The sequence below is a fragment of the Drosophila santomea genome, chromosome X (assembly GCF_016746245.2).
Source record: "Drosophila santomea strain STO CAGO 1482 chromosome X, Prin_Dsan_1.1, whole genome shotgun sequence".
NCBI classification, from domain to species: Eukaryota; Metazoa; Arthropoda; class Insecta; order Diptera; family Drosophilidae; genus Drosophila; species Drosophila santomea.
In genome coordinates this window covers 44,264-62,960 of record NC_053021.2, presented here as the reverse complement: position 1 = coordinate 62,960, position 18,697 = coordinate 44,264, and the positions used below count along the sequence as shown (strand labels likewise).

The window sequence follows — 18,697 nt, the reverse complement described above, 5'->3', positions numbered from 1 at the left end:
CCTATAGAGTATATTTTCTTGGTCAGGACCACTAGGCCAGTCGATCTGGTCTGTATGAGCGCTGTGATCTTAGAAAATATAAAAGCTAATAAATTGCTTGGTTAAATGGACAGTTTGATGGTCTTCCATCTGAGGTACTAATTGACACTTGGAGATTACCTTCTGCATCTAAACTATAAATAGAAGCGAAAACCAGAAAAGTAAAATCGAACATAGAGCAAGGCAACAATAAGGAATCCACTAAGATTGGATGCCCTTTATCGCCTTATTTGGTCTGTGTGCGTAATAATAACGGTAACAACAACGGACAACGGAAGACATTAAGTACACAAATTCAAGTTGAAAAGTGCCAGAGTTAAGCGGAGAAAAAAATTCTTTCTGTTTTGATAATGTCTAGTTAAATAGTACTTTTCTTTAAGAACATGTGTTTATGCACAGTTAAGCACCAACTTAATGCAATAAGCTTAACTAAGCTTCACCAAATTTATTGGAGGAGAAAGAAAACAAATGTTATTGTTGTTAAAAGTATAAATTTTTTTTAAAGTTTACCAAGTGTAATGATGGTATATTCAAATTTAAAGGAATTTCTACACTTTAAGATCGGTTTGGGATCTAACGGATCACACATTTTACTCTATCTAAGCTTAATGCCATTCGTTTATATTAACTACATAAAATGCACTTTCCAGTCAATGGTGTGAAAAACGAGTTTTCAATCGATTTAAACTGATGCTTTGCATATTTTTCTTGGCGGCCGTTTACTGTTAGTTTCTTCTTTCGCTTTATTTAATTATTGACACTTCCAAGATATGTATGTGCACCTTTTTATATAAATATTTTTTTAATATATATGAATATTTCTTCCACTGGCCATTTACAATAAGTTGATCTATCACTATAGTTGAAAATTCTAGTTGCAGCATTAAGCGCATCTCAGTGATCATTTTCTATTCTCTAATTCTGGTTCTATAAAAACATGTTTTCTCCGGCATCTGCGTAACGGTAACTACTAGTAGGTAGATACAGAGATACAAAGATACACGGCCTTTGCTTTTTTAACTAATACTTATAGAAGGTTAATGTACAGGCCCGCCGAACATAGAACTATATAGCATGTTGCCACACCCACATAGGGGTTAAAATCGTTCGGTTTGTGAATTTCCAGCGACGAAAAGATTTGCATGCAATATGCTGAGGCAAAAATCAGCGGTGCACCATGCCAGCAATTAAGGTACAGAATAAATGATTACTTTACCATATTGGCAGTCGCCATTTTAAGACCCAGAAAACAAAATGCTCGAGATACAAACGCGAATGAAAATAGCTTGAGAAAGCGAAGAAGTAACTCAAACTTTCCTATTAAACTGAATGGCTTTTGCTATGGAAATGCAAAGTGCACTGCATGGTTGGATTTTCTTCGTGTTTCAAATTCCGGGGGAGCGTAGAATCCAGATGGAGATAAACCTCGTGTTGCAAAGTAAATGATCATTCGCACACTCCAGAAACACACTTTCCATCGCTTTACCCTCCTTCAGTAGCCATTTGCATACGCATGACGTTCGTAATTAACTCTTTTTCGTTGTGAACTCATTAAAACAAGTACCAAGTATAGTGAACCCGAGCCCAACCCACCAGAACCGGAAAATAAAGAACAGAGAACAAGGTGTATGAACCTTATGGGCGGCACTCACGCACCCAAGAAAAACTCATGTCTTGGCCAACTCGTTTTCCCCTGAATGTTCGTACACCAAAAAACATTTGGAATGCGTCGAAGTGGGAACTTGAAATTGATACTGGAGCCGAGAAAAATAAAATGGGAACACTTTCACACGTTCACCGGTTATATTTTTTATGTTTATTATGATAAATTAAACCTTTCATTCAGGATCTCACCAATAAATTGAAATGGTCATGTTTTCGTTATTTACACCGATTAAAAAAAGAACAAGAAAGAAAGCTAGAAAAGCTTCAGTTTACATAACCTTGCAGAAATAATATATTAAAAAAGAGAGATATTTAAGAACTTGTCTGCCATTTACATAGAAATTGGCAAATAAACCAGTACAAAAAAAACATTTTTTAAAAGTGTGACAGGTTAGGTCGGTTTTTTTTCACAGGCTTATGTGATTATCAATAGAGACTTGCAAAAAATAATACAATTAAAAAATCAAAACATTTTTCAAACAAGTATGCCAAGTGTTTTTGACATATGTATCTATAGAAATTGGCAAGACTAATAGACTGATTGAAAATATTTTTAATAAAATTAAAAAATTGTTATATTAACTCGAATATTGATACTGAATATATGAAAATATATATACTTTATACATCTCCATCTTTGTTGCATAGCAAACTTGACAGAAATAAATTGGCCCTCTACATGGTTATAAACGGACGCAGTTAATTGGCTGTAATTATAAGGTGGTCTTTTCGTGCTTTCGGTAAATAAATTCGTGAAAGTTATAAATGCAAGAGAAAACTTTCTATCTAAATTTGTTTATTTTCCCAATCCTTATTTGTCAATAGCAAGAAAACTATATATTGTCATATACGTACATACATATGTATATATGTATATTGCCGCAATAATAGCCTTTAGGTCATATTACATAGTACCCTTTAGAACATATTAGTTCGCGTAGAAGAAGACAGACGGACATTGCGATGTAGACTCGTCTAGTAATAGCACATATTTCGTTTAGTGCTTTGCGCACTTCTGACCAAACATACGACATCTTGAACAGGTGTTGAATAATTACTGTTTATAATAAATATTTATTTATAGTAATAAAGGACACATTTTATATGTTGTATATTTTTTTGTATAATAATTATGTATTATTAAAATTATAATTTTATATTATTATAATTATGATTTTATGGCCTGATATGTATCTACGACAAAACACAAACACAACACGCAAAAATACCAAAACAAATCTCACATTTCGTTTTTTTTCTGTGCCGCAAAGAAACATCTGGATGTGTTCCAACTAAAAATCATTTCGTTTTAATCATAAGGTCAATTATGGGGTTGAGGCCAAAACAAAAAAAAACCGTTGGAATAACATAGATTCTTTAGCGAGATCTTCGCTGCCTTTGAGGTAGCACAGTTATTACAGTGTTTTCGTTTTGTTTCCATCAAAAACAACAAAATTCGTCTGGAACGACGGCACAAGTGCTAGATCATCGTCGTCATCATCATCATGATGATCACGCGTATATTTGCTGTAATAACCATGACCAAACGACGGTCACAATTTGATTTGGAACAGTTTTCCTTTTATTTTCTAAATAGAACGGAGAAAATATGAAAAGCGAATGACCACAGACCCAGTTCTTTAGAATCCCTTGTCGTGTGCATTAAAGCCAGTTGGTCCTACATATTAAAATGAAATTTAGTAAATTTAGTGATTCTTGTCAGTTTTAGTAATTAGTAAATCACTATATAAATTCGATGTCTACCAGAACAATATTATAAACGTCAATACCCTTGAACATAGCAACTCAGAAAACTCTTTCGCAGGTTTTGGCCAGTCTAAGTACCCTTAAGCCAATCTCTTCAGAATCCACTTTCGTCATCTTTCGTCACTAATACTCACTCCAGCTTCTATCGTTTTATCATTCTTCAACAGCTCCTCAAAACTCCAAGTGTTTAGTGAGAGTGTACGCTCGTTTTGCTCATTCGCCTAGCAAATTCCTAACTCCATTTGTGTAGTGTCATGCGTATGGATGAACAAGTGCCACCAATTGAATCTAAGGCGACCCACATAGGAAGAAAATATGGGGGAGAGCAAATCTGTGCCAAGCCAAGCGGCACAAGCCAAAAACAAGGCCACCAAAGTGGGGCGCTAATAAAATCTAAGATGTTAGTGCTGGAAGTCTAGGATCACTTGTTAAGTAGGTAATAATGTGTCAAATCTTCTTTAATCAAGGTTGGGAACGAAAATTGTGTTTAACAAAAGTTACGATATATTATTTTATTTGACCTCTTGGGTAATCATTCGATTCATTTGAATTTTAAAATACTCAAGCTATTTCCTTTTATCTGAGTTAAGTTAATAACGGTAGTTGGCGTTTAGCGTTTTACATTATTGTTTTTTATACCCGTTACTCATAAGGAACGAAGCTAATATTGTTGCCAAAGCCTAGGCGAAGTTCGAAATTTATCTTAAATGATTTAAGGTGGTTTTAATTTCGTTGCATTCAATAACATTTTTGATTGTGGATGATTAAATACATATGTCGATATGTTGAATATCACCGGGAGTATATCGGAAAGCAAAAATAGTTAGATTGGTATGAGGTATCTCACAGTCGAGGTACTTGACTTCGGCGTTTTTCTTGTTTTTCTTTTCTTTTTGGGTCAACTTTGAACACGCATTGGAAAGGAGAAATGTGCCGAGTAAGTTGAGGGTTTAAAGTGGAAATCCGTCTTTAATGAGGAGAAATTTTTTCCTGCCTCCATTGATGGATTGCAAGACTGGTTTAATGGCGCTGTCGCTGATTTGCATCGCGGCAAGACATTAAATGATGTTGGATGCTAATGTCTACCCCTTGGGGTCTGCATTTCGGTTCTTTGATTGCCGCTTTTTTTTTGCTAAAGTGCCGAAGTTTTTTCTGCCTGCAGGTTCTAGGTTCCATTTCCCAAATCACGTTTAATGACTCCTGTGTTTTATGTTATATGTTCTGTATTTTCTCCGCCACATTTTGTTTTTTTACTTAACAATACTTTGCCATTCTAGTTCAAATGTGTATTAATACAAAGGCGAGGGCACTCTAATGTCAGATTAATACGTTATTTCCGGGGCGCTGAAAACAATAAAGTTTTCATTCGAACCGAGTTCGTTTTATTACTAGGAACCTATTAAAACAAATGCCAGGTACACTATCTGAGAGCTCACTAAAAATGAGGATTGGGTTTTTACGTTGTGTCCGGTATATTTATTTGTTTCTTCAAATTTCCAAACACAACGCTCTTCTGCTTTTCTCTTGGCTGCGCTTTTATGCGTTTCTCATGCTCTCGGGGCCGTTGCTTTATTTTTTCTGTCCACACGCACAAGAACATGGGCCACTAAATGCTTGCTTAATGAATGGGGTGACCATACCGCTGGGTAATAACGGTTAAATGCGTTAACGGTTTAGCAGAAAAATTAAAAACAGTCAACATCTTAAAATCTAACTTAAGGAGTTACACACCACTTGCCACTTTAAAATTTCATTTTTGCATAGTTTTAAGTCTTTTATACAATTTAGTACCACTTTAAAATGTCATAATGCAAAATGTCTTTTTGACAATTTGGTAAATCTTAACTAGTTAACTGTCATCTAAATTTGTTGGTTCCACTGAAATCCTCTTCAAAATATAGTAGGTGGGCAACCTAATGTAACTTGCAGTACATTAAAAATATTAATTATATTAACACTATTTATTTCAAACTACTATTGAAAAAGTTTTTATATGTATTAATTTTTTCTTTCAACTTTTTCAACGAAACTGAAATCGTTGCTGGCGCATTTGTCTTTTTAAAGTTTTTTGCCTAAGTCTTTCGTTGGCCGGACAAATATAATATTATATATGTTATAGATGTAACAAAAAAGAATATAATAAAATATCTTTTATTTTTATTTCTTCTCGACGTTTATACGGACAAACAGACAGACATGGCCGGATTAAATCGGCAAGTAAATGCACTTTTGACTATTCCGTTCTCTGTTTGCTTTTATTTTAATTTCAATTATATATACATATTCTTCGTATAACTTTTAAATTTTTTTTATTCACTTTTGTTGAACTAATATTGCTTTTAGGTTTCTGGCTTCAGATCCTGATCTTACCTCAGTAATATATATTGCACGATATTTCTGGCTTGTAGCCTTAATCCTCTAACGAATGTTTGTCAGTGTGTTTTTGCACTTTCACAGTTTGTGTTTTGTATTTTTTTTGTGATTATTCACTTGGGATCGTGTTCACTTGATAAACTCGCAGCTGCAAGGAATCGGATTTTTCACACACGCGATTAACCAAAAAAAAAATAAGTACAGAATGTTGCTACGCTGCTGATGCCTCCGCTGGTGACTGGCGATGACCTTCTGGTTGAAAACTCGAGCGGTGCGAGGTGTTAGCACTTCAATTGCATCACGCGCAATGGCTGCTGTTGACGCTTGAGCCTCACTTTTATGCCTTTTCCAGCGGTCCGATCTATCCAAGAAGAAGAACCACCCAAGCCCATACAGAAACCCGAATACGAATCCAACACACGAAGAGCGGAAAAGAACGGATGGAGAAAGCAGCAGCACAGCATAGCACAAACCCCATTTCCACGGCCATCACACATACACACAAGAGTGCACTCACACGCTTCGGCGATCGTACACTAAAACACAAGAATTATTAATTGATTTTTACCATATAACCCCAAAGATTATTTGGACAATGAAGTTTTGATATAGGGCAATCAGTGTAAAAAAGTTTACATTTTAGTATATAGCTAGGAGAAAAATGTATATTTAACACTCCTAAACAGGTTATCTTAGACAAATTAGTTCTATAAAAACCACTTGAAAGAAGATAAAAAAATATGTTTTTCTCTGTGTGCTTAAGAAGTGAGAGAGCGATTTGAAAGAAGCCCCTCGAATGTTTAAACTCTCTTTTTTTAAGCGGACGGTGAACTGGTAGGTTTGAAGGGGAATGTGTGAGGCTTTTGTAGCATTGAACTTGAAGGAGAGACAGGCACAGAGCGACCTTCTTCTTCTTTTACAACGGCACCTGTTAACAAAGTTATTTCTTTTTAGAGTGACTAACGCTAATAAACAAAAAAAAATTCAAGACTTGAACATATAGTAAAATTAAAAACAAGAGAGAACGCTCTAATCGAGCCTCTCGACTATCAGGTACCCGTTACTCAGCAAGTGGGATTACGAAAAACCAATTTGACAGTTTCTTTGGCAAATCGATAGAAATGGGCAAAAAAAAATAATAAAATCAAAATAAAATAAAAAATTCAAAAGCGTGGGCGTGGCAGATTCGGGTGGTATGTGGGCGTTAGAAAAGCCGTGGCCAAATTATTTGGTATTCCGATTGAATTTGACAAAACTAACAATAAAGATATATATATTTAAACATTTTTTGTAAACTAACATGTGCATATGTATGTCTCTGGAATATGCATGGTATTATTACCATGGTATTGGTATTAACCAACTTTCAACGGACAGACACACGGACGGACATGGCCAGATCGACTTGGCTATTGACCCTGATTAAGAATAAGTATTTTTTATATGGCCGGAAAAGCATCCTTCTATCTCTTACATCATTTTCGAAGAACCATACCATTTTACTTGACGACTGACTGGTATAAAAATAAATTGTCAATACTTTAGTAGATTCTTTTTAGAAAATAAAAACTATTAGTTTAGTTATTTATTTTATATTGCGAGAATGGTCTCTATGCAACATTTGAAACATAAAGTACTTTATTTTAAAGTAATATTTTAACATTTTAAGATGTATATTAAGATGTCCTTAGTTAGTTATTATTGGGGAAAAGTATTCTCCCATAAGAAGGATAATTTTTCGATAATTCCTGCGAAACCAGACAGACCGATATTTTTGGCGATGGCACCAGCATGAGCTTAACACGCTTATTAAAACTGGGTCATTATGTTCCGATTTTGATCACCGCGTTAAAAGTGCAAAACGGATGAGACTAAACCAAGCAGCACTATATTTGAACTTGCTCGGTAAAATAGGTTTTGTGGCGTTGGGAGCACGAAAAAAGTCGATATACAACACATATTTGCATTGGACGTTAACAGTTGCCCTAGTCGATAGGGCAGGGGCAATGAGGAATATCTGAACGGGTAAAGCGGGATATCAAGAAAATAAATAATAATGCTGGTTGTTGTGGCGTTGGAAAGAAGTTCGTGCACTTGGAAAATTATCTCGAAATTATTTATTTATATTTTTTTGTTATAGCAATCTTTGGAAAAATATTAAAAATAAATCCTTTTTCATTTTTAATAAACGGCCCAATCTTAACCGAAATTAAAAAGAAATTTGAAATTTTAAGAAATCTGATTGTATTAAATATACTGTAGCACCCTCAGAGGATAGAATGATTCGAGTCAAAAATTGGCAAAGCAGTACAGAAGACATTTGCTACCATATAAGGTACATATATTTTAGATCAGTATCAGTAGATTCAGTAGAATCAGTATCAGTATCAACAGTCGAGTCGGTATAGCAAAATTCGTCTGTCCGTTTATTTGTTTCTACGTAAAATAGTCTCAGTTATCTGCTATCAGACATCTGTATTAAACATTAAAATATTTCTTTCTGTACATTAATAAACAAACAAAAAACAAGAACTTATCATAAGTCCCCCACTCTCTCAGGTCGCTGGCAACGCTGTTGTTGCCTAACTTTGTCCAACTGTTAAAAGTGAGCGCTAACAGTAAGCTAGCAGAGAAATTTAATTTACCTTTTCTCTTCAGTGAAATTACTCACTCCCCTTTTCAATTCGTTTAATTATAGAATAAATTATAACTATCAAGCAATATGAATGGTTTTCATAATCAAGTCTGGCTTACATCAAATGTTTAACAGTAAGCGCTTAGACTTAGCTAACATAGTAATCTTACCTTCCTCTAGCTCTAAGCCGGAATATATCTTTCCTTGTTTCACTCATGCAATCATTGTTTTAATCATTCTTCTATCGTTATCAGAACAATCATTCATAATAAATGGGTATCAAAATTAATCTTAACGCACAGAAAAAAAAATATATAAAATCCAATTAAAATAAATTTATGAAACAAAAATAAACAAATTTTCAAATTAAAAGTTAAAACCTATTTTTGGGGCTAATTATTGAAGTCATTTATTGTTGTGAAAATAAACGGAATAAATGAGAATTAATTCTGGCCTAACGATAGGAACCAAATTCGGAGCAAAATAGAAAGAAGTTTGAAATCACTTCAGTTGCCTCTAAAAGACATTCCGATTTAGTTTGCGGCCCTTCTATATTCGTAAATTGACAGCTTTTTGATTGAACACCAATTTATTATAATTAACTTAACCGAACTTAACTTAACTTTAGTCAAAATATATTTCAGCTTCAACTCCCAGAACCACAGCATCGTTTAATCTTGTCCTCTTAAGAAGACCCCGAGTTCTTTAATTAATATTAATGCTAATAAATAACGCTTAAAAATCCCCACAAGCATTGCTAATCTGCGTCAAAAATCGAATCTCTGCTTGTAGACCGCTTCTAGGTGTCTACCATGACATTGCTCAAGTCTTCTTCTGTCGGTTACCACTTTCTTTGCCATTCCTCACACCTTAGCGCTAAGTACCGGCAATTCCGTTTTTCTGAAAACAAAACGGCCAAAAAGCCATTACCAACACAATCAGCCAACGTGGCTAATTAGCGCCTTAAAGGCAGTGGAAAATGCGGACAAGCATGAATGCACTGGGAAAAATAGGGCCTAGAGGTTTTGAATATATAAAGGATAAAGAAGAAAAAGATCTAACCATAGGTCTGTAGTAATATTTCAGTTTAGAAAGTTACAATCAGTACGGGCCAGACTAATACTTTCAGACACTTTAAGCTTACTGGCATACTAAAGCCATTTACTTTCAGTGCTTACAGGGAGCGCGATGAAGACGCCAGAATGGTGGGTTGCGAGGATCAAAATTAGGAATTGTTTAATATGGGTAATGCCCATCATTTATCACGCCTGACTCTAAACCAATCCAAGTTATTAGCAAGGATTAGGAACTCGGACTTATTTGAGCCGCAGATCAGGAAGTATTATAGGGGCCTGAGTGGCAGACGTGGCCCCTTTAGGGACTTAATTAATTTGCTTGGACAATTACCTTTATATTTTAAATATCACTTCTTGGCAAGATTGCGACATGATGAAAGTAAGGAGCAGACAGTGATTGCAGTTTCACATTTTACCAATTATACTGCAAATTCCGGAGACATGCGAAGCGCACATCGATCATCATTTGCCACATGATAAAAAAAGCTTAGACGCGAAGAAAAATCAGCACAAGATGAGGAAAAAAGTGAAATGCCCTGGAATTCATGGAGGCGGTACGGAAAAGGAGAAGGAGTAGGAAGAAGCTCGCTGGTCAATTGCTGGACAAGATAATGATGATGATGATGTTCAACCATGACTTGCAGAGACTGTCTTTTGCACCCTGGGCATTAGAATTAAGTTGTAACTTCGTATCAAAATTAGATTTATACCTCTGCAAGACAGCCAAAGAAAACTCAGAAAAAAACAAGAGAGAACGCTATAGTCGAGTTTTCCGACTATTAGATACCTGTTGCTCAGCTAATGGAAGTGCAAACAAGAAGTTTTAATATTTTTCTGGCACATCGATAGAAATGGAAAAAAAAAACAATAATAAAATGACAAAAAATTGCTTCAAAAGTGTGGGCGTGGCAGTTTTGGGCGCTCAGTGGGTGTAAGAGTAGGCACATTCTGTCAGCAAGCGAAACAACTGCAAGACCATTACACCCAGATTATTATTCGTAATTGTTATTATAATAATATAAAGCGACAGCTGCAGAGCACATCAAAAATCAGTTAACTCCTAAGTAACTATACGACGCTTTCATTTACGTTAATTTTCAATGTGAATCACTGGCGGTCAGCAGAAGCAGCACAGAACCAATTTAATGTCCCTTTATTGAAACGGATAAAGATGAAACGAAAATTGGTGAATGTTTTTACTTTATCCTAGGGGGCTACAATTTAATGATTTAAATTGTTAAATGACCTATCAATAAAATTAGTGCTAAAAAGCTGATAAGATACTAGCTCTGGTGGTGACCACAAATAGAAATACATATGCATTAAGTCAATTAAGTATTTTGCCCTAATAATATAACGCGACTTCGCAAAGTATTTCTATACCATTTGTGAGCCGAAGTGTTGACTATACCATTACTATTTGGGCATTGGACTTCGGTATGCCATTAAGGCCACAAACACAAAATGGCACAAGACCTCTTGGTTGACGGTTTGACCAGGCGGCAACAATTGACCGATTTCCATTTTACTTTAGCCTCCGCCATCCACCCCAATCTCAATCTTTATTTTCCAGCTGCAGAACTCAACATTCAAGACACCACGCTCCCGGGTTTTGGCCCGTTCTGCAAGACAACTGATAACTGAATGAGACGTTGACCAACAACATGCCACAAAATACAGGGAAAAAGGTTATTTTAAAAACTTATTGATTTAGTGCTAATTTGGTTTTGAATAGTATGTTGTAGAAATATACTTTTGGAAAAATATTTGTATTAACGTGAGTTTCGAAGGAAACAATAATAGTTTTGCTTAATTTCTTTTCAAAGTTAATTATTGATAAGTAATTTTGGAATATAATTATACCCGTTACTCGTAGAGTAAAAGGGTTTACTAGATTCGTTGAAAAGTATGTAACAGGCAGAAGGTCGTTTCCGACCATATAAAGTATTTATATTCTTGATCAGGATCAATAGCCGAGTCGATCTGGCCATGTCCGTCTGTCCGTCCGTATGAACGTCGAGATCTCAGGAACTACAAAAGCTAGAAAGTTGAGATTAAGCATACAGACTCCCAAGACATAGAAGCAGCGCAAGTTTGTCGATTCATATTGCCTCGCCCACTCTAACGCCCACAAATCGCCAAAAACTGTTGAAGACTCTCCTTCGCACTTCCACTAGCTGAGTAACGGGTATCAGATAGTCGGGGAACTCGACTATAGCGTTCTCTCTTGTTTTTGAATATGGTTTCCTTATTTTTAAAATGAGTTAGCGTTATGCTGCACTTCGGCCTGGCCTGCTCTTAGTAGTTGATGACCTAGAATGCAGACTCCGCTTTAACTTGCGTCGACGTCTCAGCAGCATCAGAGTAAGACTCGAATTCAGCTTCAGCTTTTACTGTTGTCTTATTGTGTCTGACGTTCCGTTGTTGCTGTTCTGCAAACTGTTGCAAGTTGTAGTTGCTGCTGTTGTGAATGGTGACTACGTAGTTGTGGCCTATGTTTTTATACCCTGCGCAGGGGTGGTGGTGATCAAATCTATTACTGAAGCTTTTTCACTATTAAACAGAGTTTAATTAACCATACCTCAATTCTAATAAAAAATATGGTTTTTATGATGTTATATGATAGCTAAAAAAAATAAATTCTATCTATTTGGTAAGAAATTGTTTTAGAAGTTTGTAGGAGCTTTTAACAAGCCTTAATATCATCGTATTTATATATTTTGTATTTCAGAGTATTACAGTCTTTGGTTATTTAGGCCAACCAAAGAGTTGGGTTACCAATACCGTTTCAACTAGCAAAACGCGGCAGCTCCAACTTATTAACATAATCTCAGGCATTGCCATCTCTTTCGTCTGGGTCTCTCATTATGCCTGCCGGTTTAGAGTCTTGGGCAAAAGCCGAAGTTTTGGCCACGGTCTTAGTCAGAATCTTAGTCTATGTCGTAGGCTTACTACGACTGACTGGCAGCTCATCATCGGCGGCATCAATTCGCTGCTTGCTGCCGGTTGGCGTGTGAAGGCGAGCTGTTGTGCACTTGGAAAAATCTTTACCAAATAAGGCGCAGAGAAAGCTGTTTCAGAATTTCAGAGGTGGAAACAGTCTCCAGAGTTGACAATCCACTTTTAGTTTGTTCGTTATAGTTACCATTTTGAATTCCCCCAATTGTTCTGATCCCGAAGTGGTAAAGAGATAACTTATACATATGAATCACCTAATAAGATATTATAATATAATATTATATTATATTATAAAATCTTTTTAACATTCGTAAAAATAATTTTTTTTATACTGTCAAAATGAAACCACAAAAAATCAATATGACAATACCGCATAAATATTAAGAAAAAAATTTAATTCTTAGTGTACCCGCATGTTTGTAATTTTTGTGCCAGTGCAACGCAGTTCCATGATGGAATTCTTTCTCTGACTTTTCTCTCTTTGTACTTTACAGTAATTTCTGACTTAATGGCGACTGCCTTGATGCCAGGTAACGGCATTTATAACCTTTTCATTAGCTTTTGGTTTAAAGCTAAAATTTGTCTGCTATTGTGATGCGTTTCTCCCCCGATTTCCAGTAACATTTTATTTGTTCTATCCGACTTGCTTTTGCCAACTCTTTTATTTCGACCATGTTTAGTCAGCCGATTTCAAATGGGGGCGACCTCTTTTTGCCAATTCTCTTGGCTAATTTCTAGTTCAAACAAATCTGGATTGATGTAGAAAATCAGCAATCGGCTATTGTAGATTGTTTTTTCCCCATTTTATTATTTGTCTTGTCAATTTCTATTTAAATTTATATATCAAAATTTTTTTTGCCACGCCTTCAAACCGCCCAAAATTGCCACGACTTATATAAAAGAATAAAATGTATTTTCTCTTGATATTACACATTTGTCAAATTGGTAGAAACAATTATGAATGTATCACATTAAAAACATGTTTTTTATCCGTGTACCCTTATAACGCCTAGAAGAATACTTAAAACAAGAGAGAACGCTATATCAAATATCAGTTACTCAGTTAGTGACAGTGGGTGAAAAAATCAGATACCCACCGACAGGAAGTTTTTGTTTTTAAATTTAATAATACAAACATTCAGTGTTCGGGGAAAGGTCTTATCGAAAATATCTTCAATTATTTTTTTCGGGTTATAGAAAAATTGTTAGACTCAGCTTGTTTTTATCTCCCAATGGAGGTAAAATTGCTCGCCTTTTTGTGGCGAGGGCCTCTTTTGTCGACTTAGTGGTATTGATGAAAATTTCACTTTGAAAAATGGGCACAGGCCGCTTTTACGACTTGGATTTGTGCTCAGACTTCCATTATTTTTCTATTACCTTTCTTTTCGGAACTTCTCTTCGTTTAACAATTATTTCTTTCTTTAGCTTTTGTTTGCACTTACTTGATTTTATTTTAATGTCTGGCGTGTTTACCTGCTTTCTTGCTACGGTCATCACCACCACCAGCCAGACTTACTTTCATTGCGCCAAAATGTCGAATATAACTAATGGCTCCTCCAGTTGATTTCACTCAAGTTTTCGTGTTTTGGCCTGAAACGCAATGTTCTTCTTTGGCCAAGATAAACTTCCCACCAACTTCGTAAAGCTTTAAAAACAGAAGGCTTATGAAAGGCAATTGATTTATAGCTCAAAGCTCAGTTGGGGTTCTTAGACAAGAATTCCAAATAAATGGGTGAAAGTGGTTAAAGGTAAACAGACAAAGAAAAAACTCTTTTTCTAAAATGCAGATAAAGTAGATATTTATATGTTCCACAAATGAAGGGCCAAATTAATTGACTGTGTGATGTTAGTTAAGCCAAGATAGGAATCTTTCCCTTTAGACAATTTGGAATTTCTGCAAAGTAATGGCTTCTAAGTAATAGCAGAACAGTTTCAGGTTCTGGACTTTGAACACCGGAAATGCGAGACCAACAAAAGACAAAAGACGACGAACAAAAAATTACAAAACGAAAAGAACTATAAATCCAAAGAGCGCGGCAAAACGTCTGTGAAGAAAGTGAGAACAGTTATGTAGTGTAACCGATGCCGTTAGATAGCTCCCAACTCTGACTTAGATCCAGAACCGAAATCCCACCGGAAACAACAAGAATGAGCGCTATAAGCCTCCACTAAGAGATACCCGTCAGATAATCAACTAGATGACGCAAGATAATATTATATATGCATAAGTTTTAATCTACCGATAACATTACAAACTGTTATTTTTGAAATAAAATTCAAATTTTGGTACGGGCATGTTAAATAAATTCCATTTTATGTTTGGAAACTATTCCTTCATTCTTTTCATTACCAAACATAATTTTTGCCGAACTTAGTGTAACTTTTTACGACTAACATATAGGTTTAAGCCAGACAGGACGAAACAAGAAAAATAAAGAAAAATAAAGACAGCGCTGAGACGAAAGTCCAGATCTATGGGCCATATTTTTGAGTGGGCGAAAAACTTTCTTTTCCAATAGAGAATGCAAGAAAAGCGATACTTGTAACGAGTAGATAAGTCTCCGCTGTCCCCTGACGAAGGTTCTCTCCCACAAACAGCATTTGTCGCCATCGGCGATCGGATTCCATCTCTCTGACCATTGCCACTTTTTGCTAAGGCTGAGAAAAATAGTTGGATGTTCGTTATGGTTTCTGTTTTTGTTTCTGTGACCAAAGGAACGCGCACAGATAGGAGGATCGACCCCAGATGTGGTTACGAAAATTTAAATTTTAAACGTCTTTTTTTTAATATGACAATAAATTTGATTGCAATTTTATAAACACGAACTTCCAATATTTAAAGCTCAAGTAGGATTCGATCATACGATTATATTATAAGAATTAAAAGATAAGATGGTTGACAATAAAAACAATTGATATGTAATATGTACATATGTACGCATATACATATATATTAAAAAATTATAATATTACTGGATAAATATAACGTCTATAATTTTCGACTACAGTTCCACTAAAAAATTAAAATAAAAAAATATAACAACATATTAAAAAAAAATTAATTTTATACGAAGCATTTAATATTTATTTATGAACAGGAATCTCCGAAGTCCAGTCAAATAGTGTAGAAAATGGCAACAAAAAGCAACCAAATACATACAAAAATCGATTGATGGCTGACGAGATCTCGTCGCTGAATCACGTTTTATGTTCTACCTTGTGATTTTGTTTGCCTTCTGTTAAACAGATTTTCCCATCATCACATTTCACCCACTTGGAGAATGAGGAATGGGCACAAACCAAGCTAGCAAGCTGAAGTTGCGAAAAGAGCCACGAGATGAAAAAGTTTCCGATCACCAATCAACAAATGAAAGTGATTTCTTAAACATCAATTACATGGGTTTGGGAGCTTGGTAAATTATATTTCATTTTAATGTTTTAAGTGTGTTTAAATCTAACTCAGCTAGTAGGAGTGAAAGGACAAATTGAAAAATTCGTTTGAAAAATAAAATTTTTGCAGACCCTCATTATATTTTAAATCAGTATATTTCAATTCCCATGTTAAATCGAATTTTTTTTTTTGTTGAGGAAATATACTTTCCCAAGGAGGCGAGCGAATTTAATATTTGTAGTTATGACTTTAATAAGCGATTTCCATTCGAGGAGAAGACCCAAGACCCCAAGATTCTTTGCGGTTTTAGTTTACATACCCCACAGACAGGATGAGAACCCGTACACGAATCTGCTTGACTACGCCTTGAGTATTCGGTAAACTTGGAATTGTGTGCGGTGCATCTCTTATCTCTTTGTGGGTCTCCTCCGACAATTTTCTTGTGCTTTGAGACGAAACTTGCTGCGATCTGCGATAAATGACAGAAAAAGAAAAAACACTTTGAATCACTCTGAAGCATGAAGATTGAGGTGGTATTCAAGCCATCCCTTCTATTTCCTGTCCTCCAATCAGAGCACAAGTGTTTATGAACTGTTAGAGTTAACTAACTAAATCGGAGCACTAACACTTAAAAATGATGATGAATTGGATAGATATTTTATCAATTTACTGACTCAACGAAGGTTAAAGAACCCATCTTCTACCTGTGCTCCTGTTTTCATTCTTTCAACGATTACGACGTAATCAAGAATGTTCTCTGTGATCTCGGATATACACATGGTTTTAGTTCTATGCAATTTGTCTACATTTGCAATAGCAAAGTCTTCACATGACCCATTTTCATTTCATCCTTCCGATTTTCCGGGATTTTGATTTCCCTTTTTCGAGTATCCACCGCCTTTTACAGACGCAGTGTATACAAGCCGTTTTTAAGATGCAAAAAAAAAATTAACACAGAAACGGGAAGCTCCAAATAAGGATGGACTTTTAAATCCCCAAGCAAACCTTTTCTTTAATAACTAGTACACCGTTTACAGAACAATGTTTTTGCCGCAGGATAACAATTAACAGAAATTAACGAAAAACAAGTTAGAACGCTATAGTCGAGTTCCCCGACTATCTGATACCCGTTACTCAGCTAGTGGAAGTGCGAAGAAGAGTCTTCAACTCTGACAGTTTATGGCAATTTGTGGGCGTTAGGGTGGGCGTGGAAAAGTTTTTTCGTCATAACTTGGCCAAAAATGGCCGCACAGCTAAAATAAAGACTGTTTTGTGCTGCTAATAAACATAACTAACTATGTCTTTCCATACTTTTTCGATTTTGGAAAAAAAAATTGACAAATTTTTGCGTGCGGGGTGCGGGGTTTTGTGTGCGGGGTGCGGGGTCTGTGTCCTTTTTCGTCATAACTTGGCCAAAAATGGCCGCACAGCTAAAATAAAGACTATTTTGTGCTGCTAATAAACATAGCTAACTATGTCTATCCATACTTTTTCGATTTTCAAAAAAAAAACATAAGAGATCGCTATAGTCGAGTTCCCCGACTATCTGATACCCGTTACTCAGCTAGTGGAAATATTAAAACATTTTTCAAAAGTGTGGGCTTGGCAGCTTTGTGCGGTTTGTGGGCGTTAGAGTGGGCGTGGCAACATGAATCGATAAACTTGCGCTGCTTCTATGTCTTGGGAGTCTGTATGCTTAATCTCAACTTTCTAGCTTTTGTAGTTCCTGAGATCTCGACGTTCATACGGACGGACAGACGGACATGGCCAGATCGACTCGGCTATTGATCCTGATCAAGAATATATATACTTTATATGGTCGGAAACGCATCCTTCTGCCTGTTACATACTTTTCAATGAATCTAGTATACCCTTTTACTCTACAAGTAACGGGTATAAAAAATGTTGAAGCTAAGTTGCAATTATTATTTACAAGTCTCATTTGTCAGACGCGAGAGTCCATAAAGTTATATACATAGATATTGGCCAAATATTTTTTCATGTATCTATTCAATTTGGATGTTTTAGGTTTGAATTTGAACGACATCCCGACATTGTACAGGGCGTAATCTGCTTTAAACACCACAGGATCTATCTTTCCATAGATTATTAATGAGAGTTCGCTGACGGCTAAGGTTTATCTTCTGGTAACAAATAATAGATTCCGCAGCAACTTCCGTTTGGCTACCAGTAGTATGTAAAACATTACCAGAACTCGGTCATCGTCGTCATCACTGTTTTTTAGGTTATAGTAATATGTTGAGTAAAACAAGAGAGAACTCTATAGTCGATTGCCTCGACTATTGGACTGAGTTAGTGGGAGTGAGAGGGAGAAATTTCTAAACTGTTTAGTTATATGTATAGCATTTAGAAAGTAAAATGTTATTGTGCGTCAGAGTGGGCGGACAATATATTTTTGGTATACAGATAGAAATTGGGAAAACAAATTATAGAGCGCTGCGTTTACGTCTCTAAAGTCTGCTTGCTGATTAGGAATGTGAATACTTTACCAGGTCTGATACACATCTCTCTACCTTTCACGTCTTCTAACGAATCTAGTATACCCTTTTATTCTACAAGCAACGGATAAATTTGATTGCCTCTCGGGTGCCACATATAGTGAACGTCGGAATTTAAGTAAATATGCGCATCAGGGCATACAGACTGCCGTCTAACCAACCTCCTGATCTCATAAGTATCCACAATTCACTGAGGAAAAATATGGTGACACAGTTAAAACGGTAAGAAAAAAAATTCCAGTCCAAAAATATAAATATTGACGAAGAGTCAGGT

The 18,697-nt window shown here is 35.7% G+C and overlaps 1 protein-coding gene across 3 annotated transcripts in view; it reads right to left on the bottom strand.

Moving 5' to 3' along the window:
• LOC120455200 overlaps positions 1-18,697 on the bottom strand; it is a 48,748-nt gene that overhangs the window by 19,309 nt on the left and 10,742 nt on the right. Inside the window, exon 2 of one of the 3 annotated variants that reach the window (XM_039641150.2) lies at positions 16,224-16,373. The exons of 1 other annotated variant lie outside the window; for it this stretch is intronic. The gene's annotated coding sequence lies outside the window, so the exon portion shown is untranslated. Of the gene's footprint in view, positions 1-5,841; positions 6,143-16,223; positions 16,374-18,697 lie in introns of those variants that run through there. One more of the 3 variants, XM_039641151.2, reaches the window with a different exon arrangement.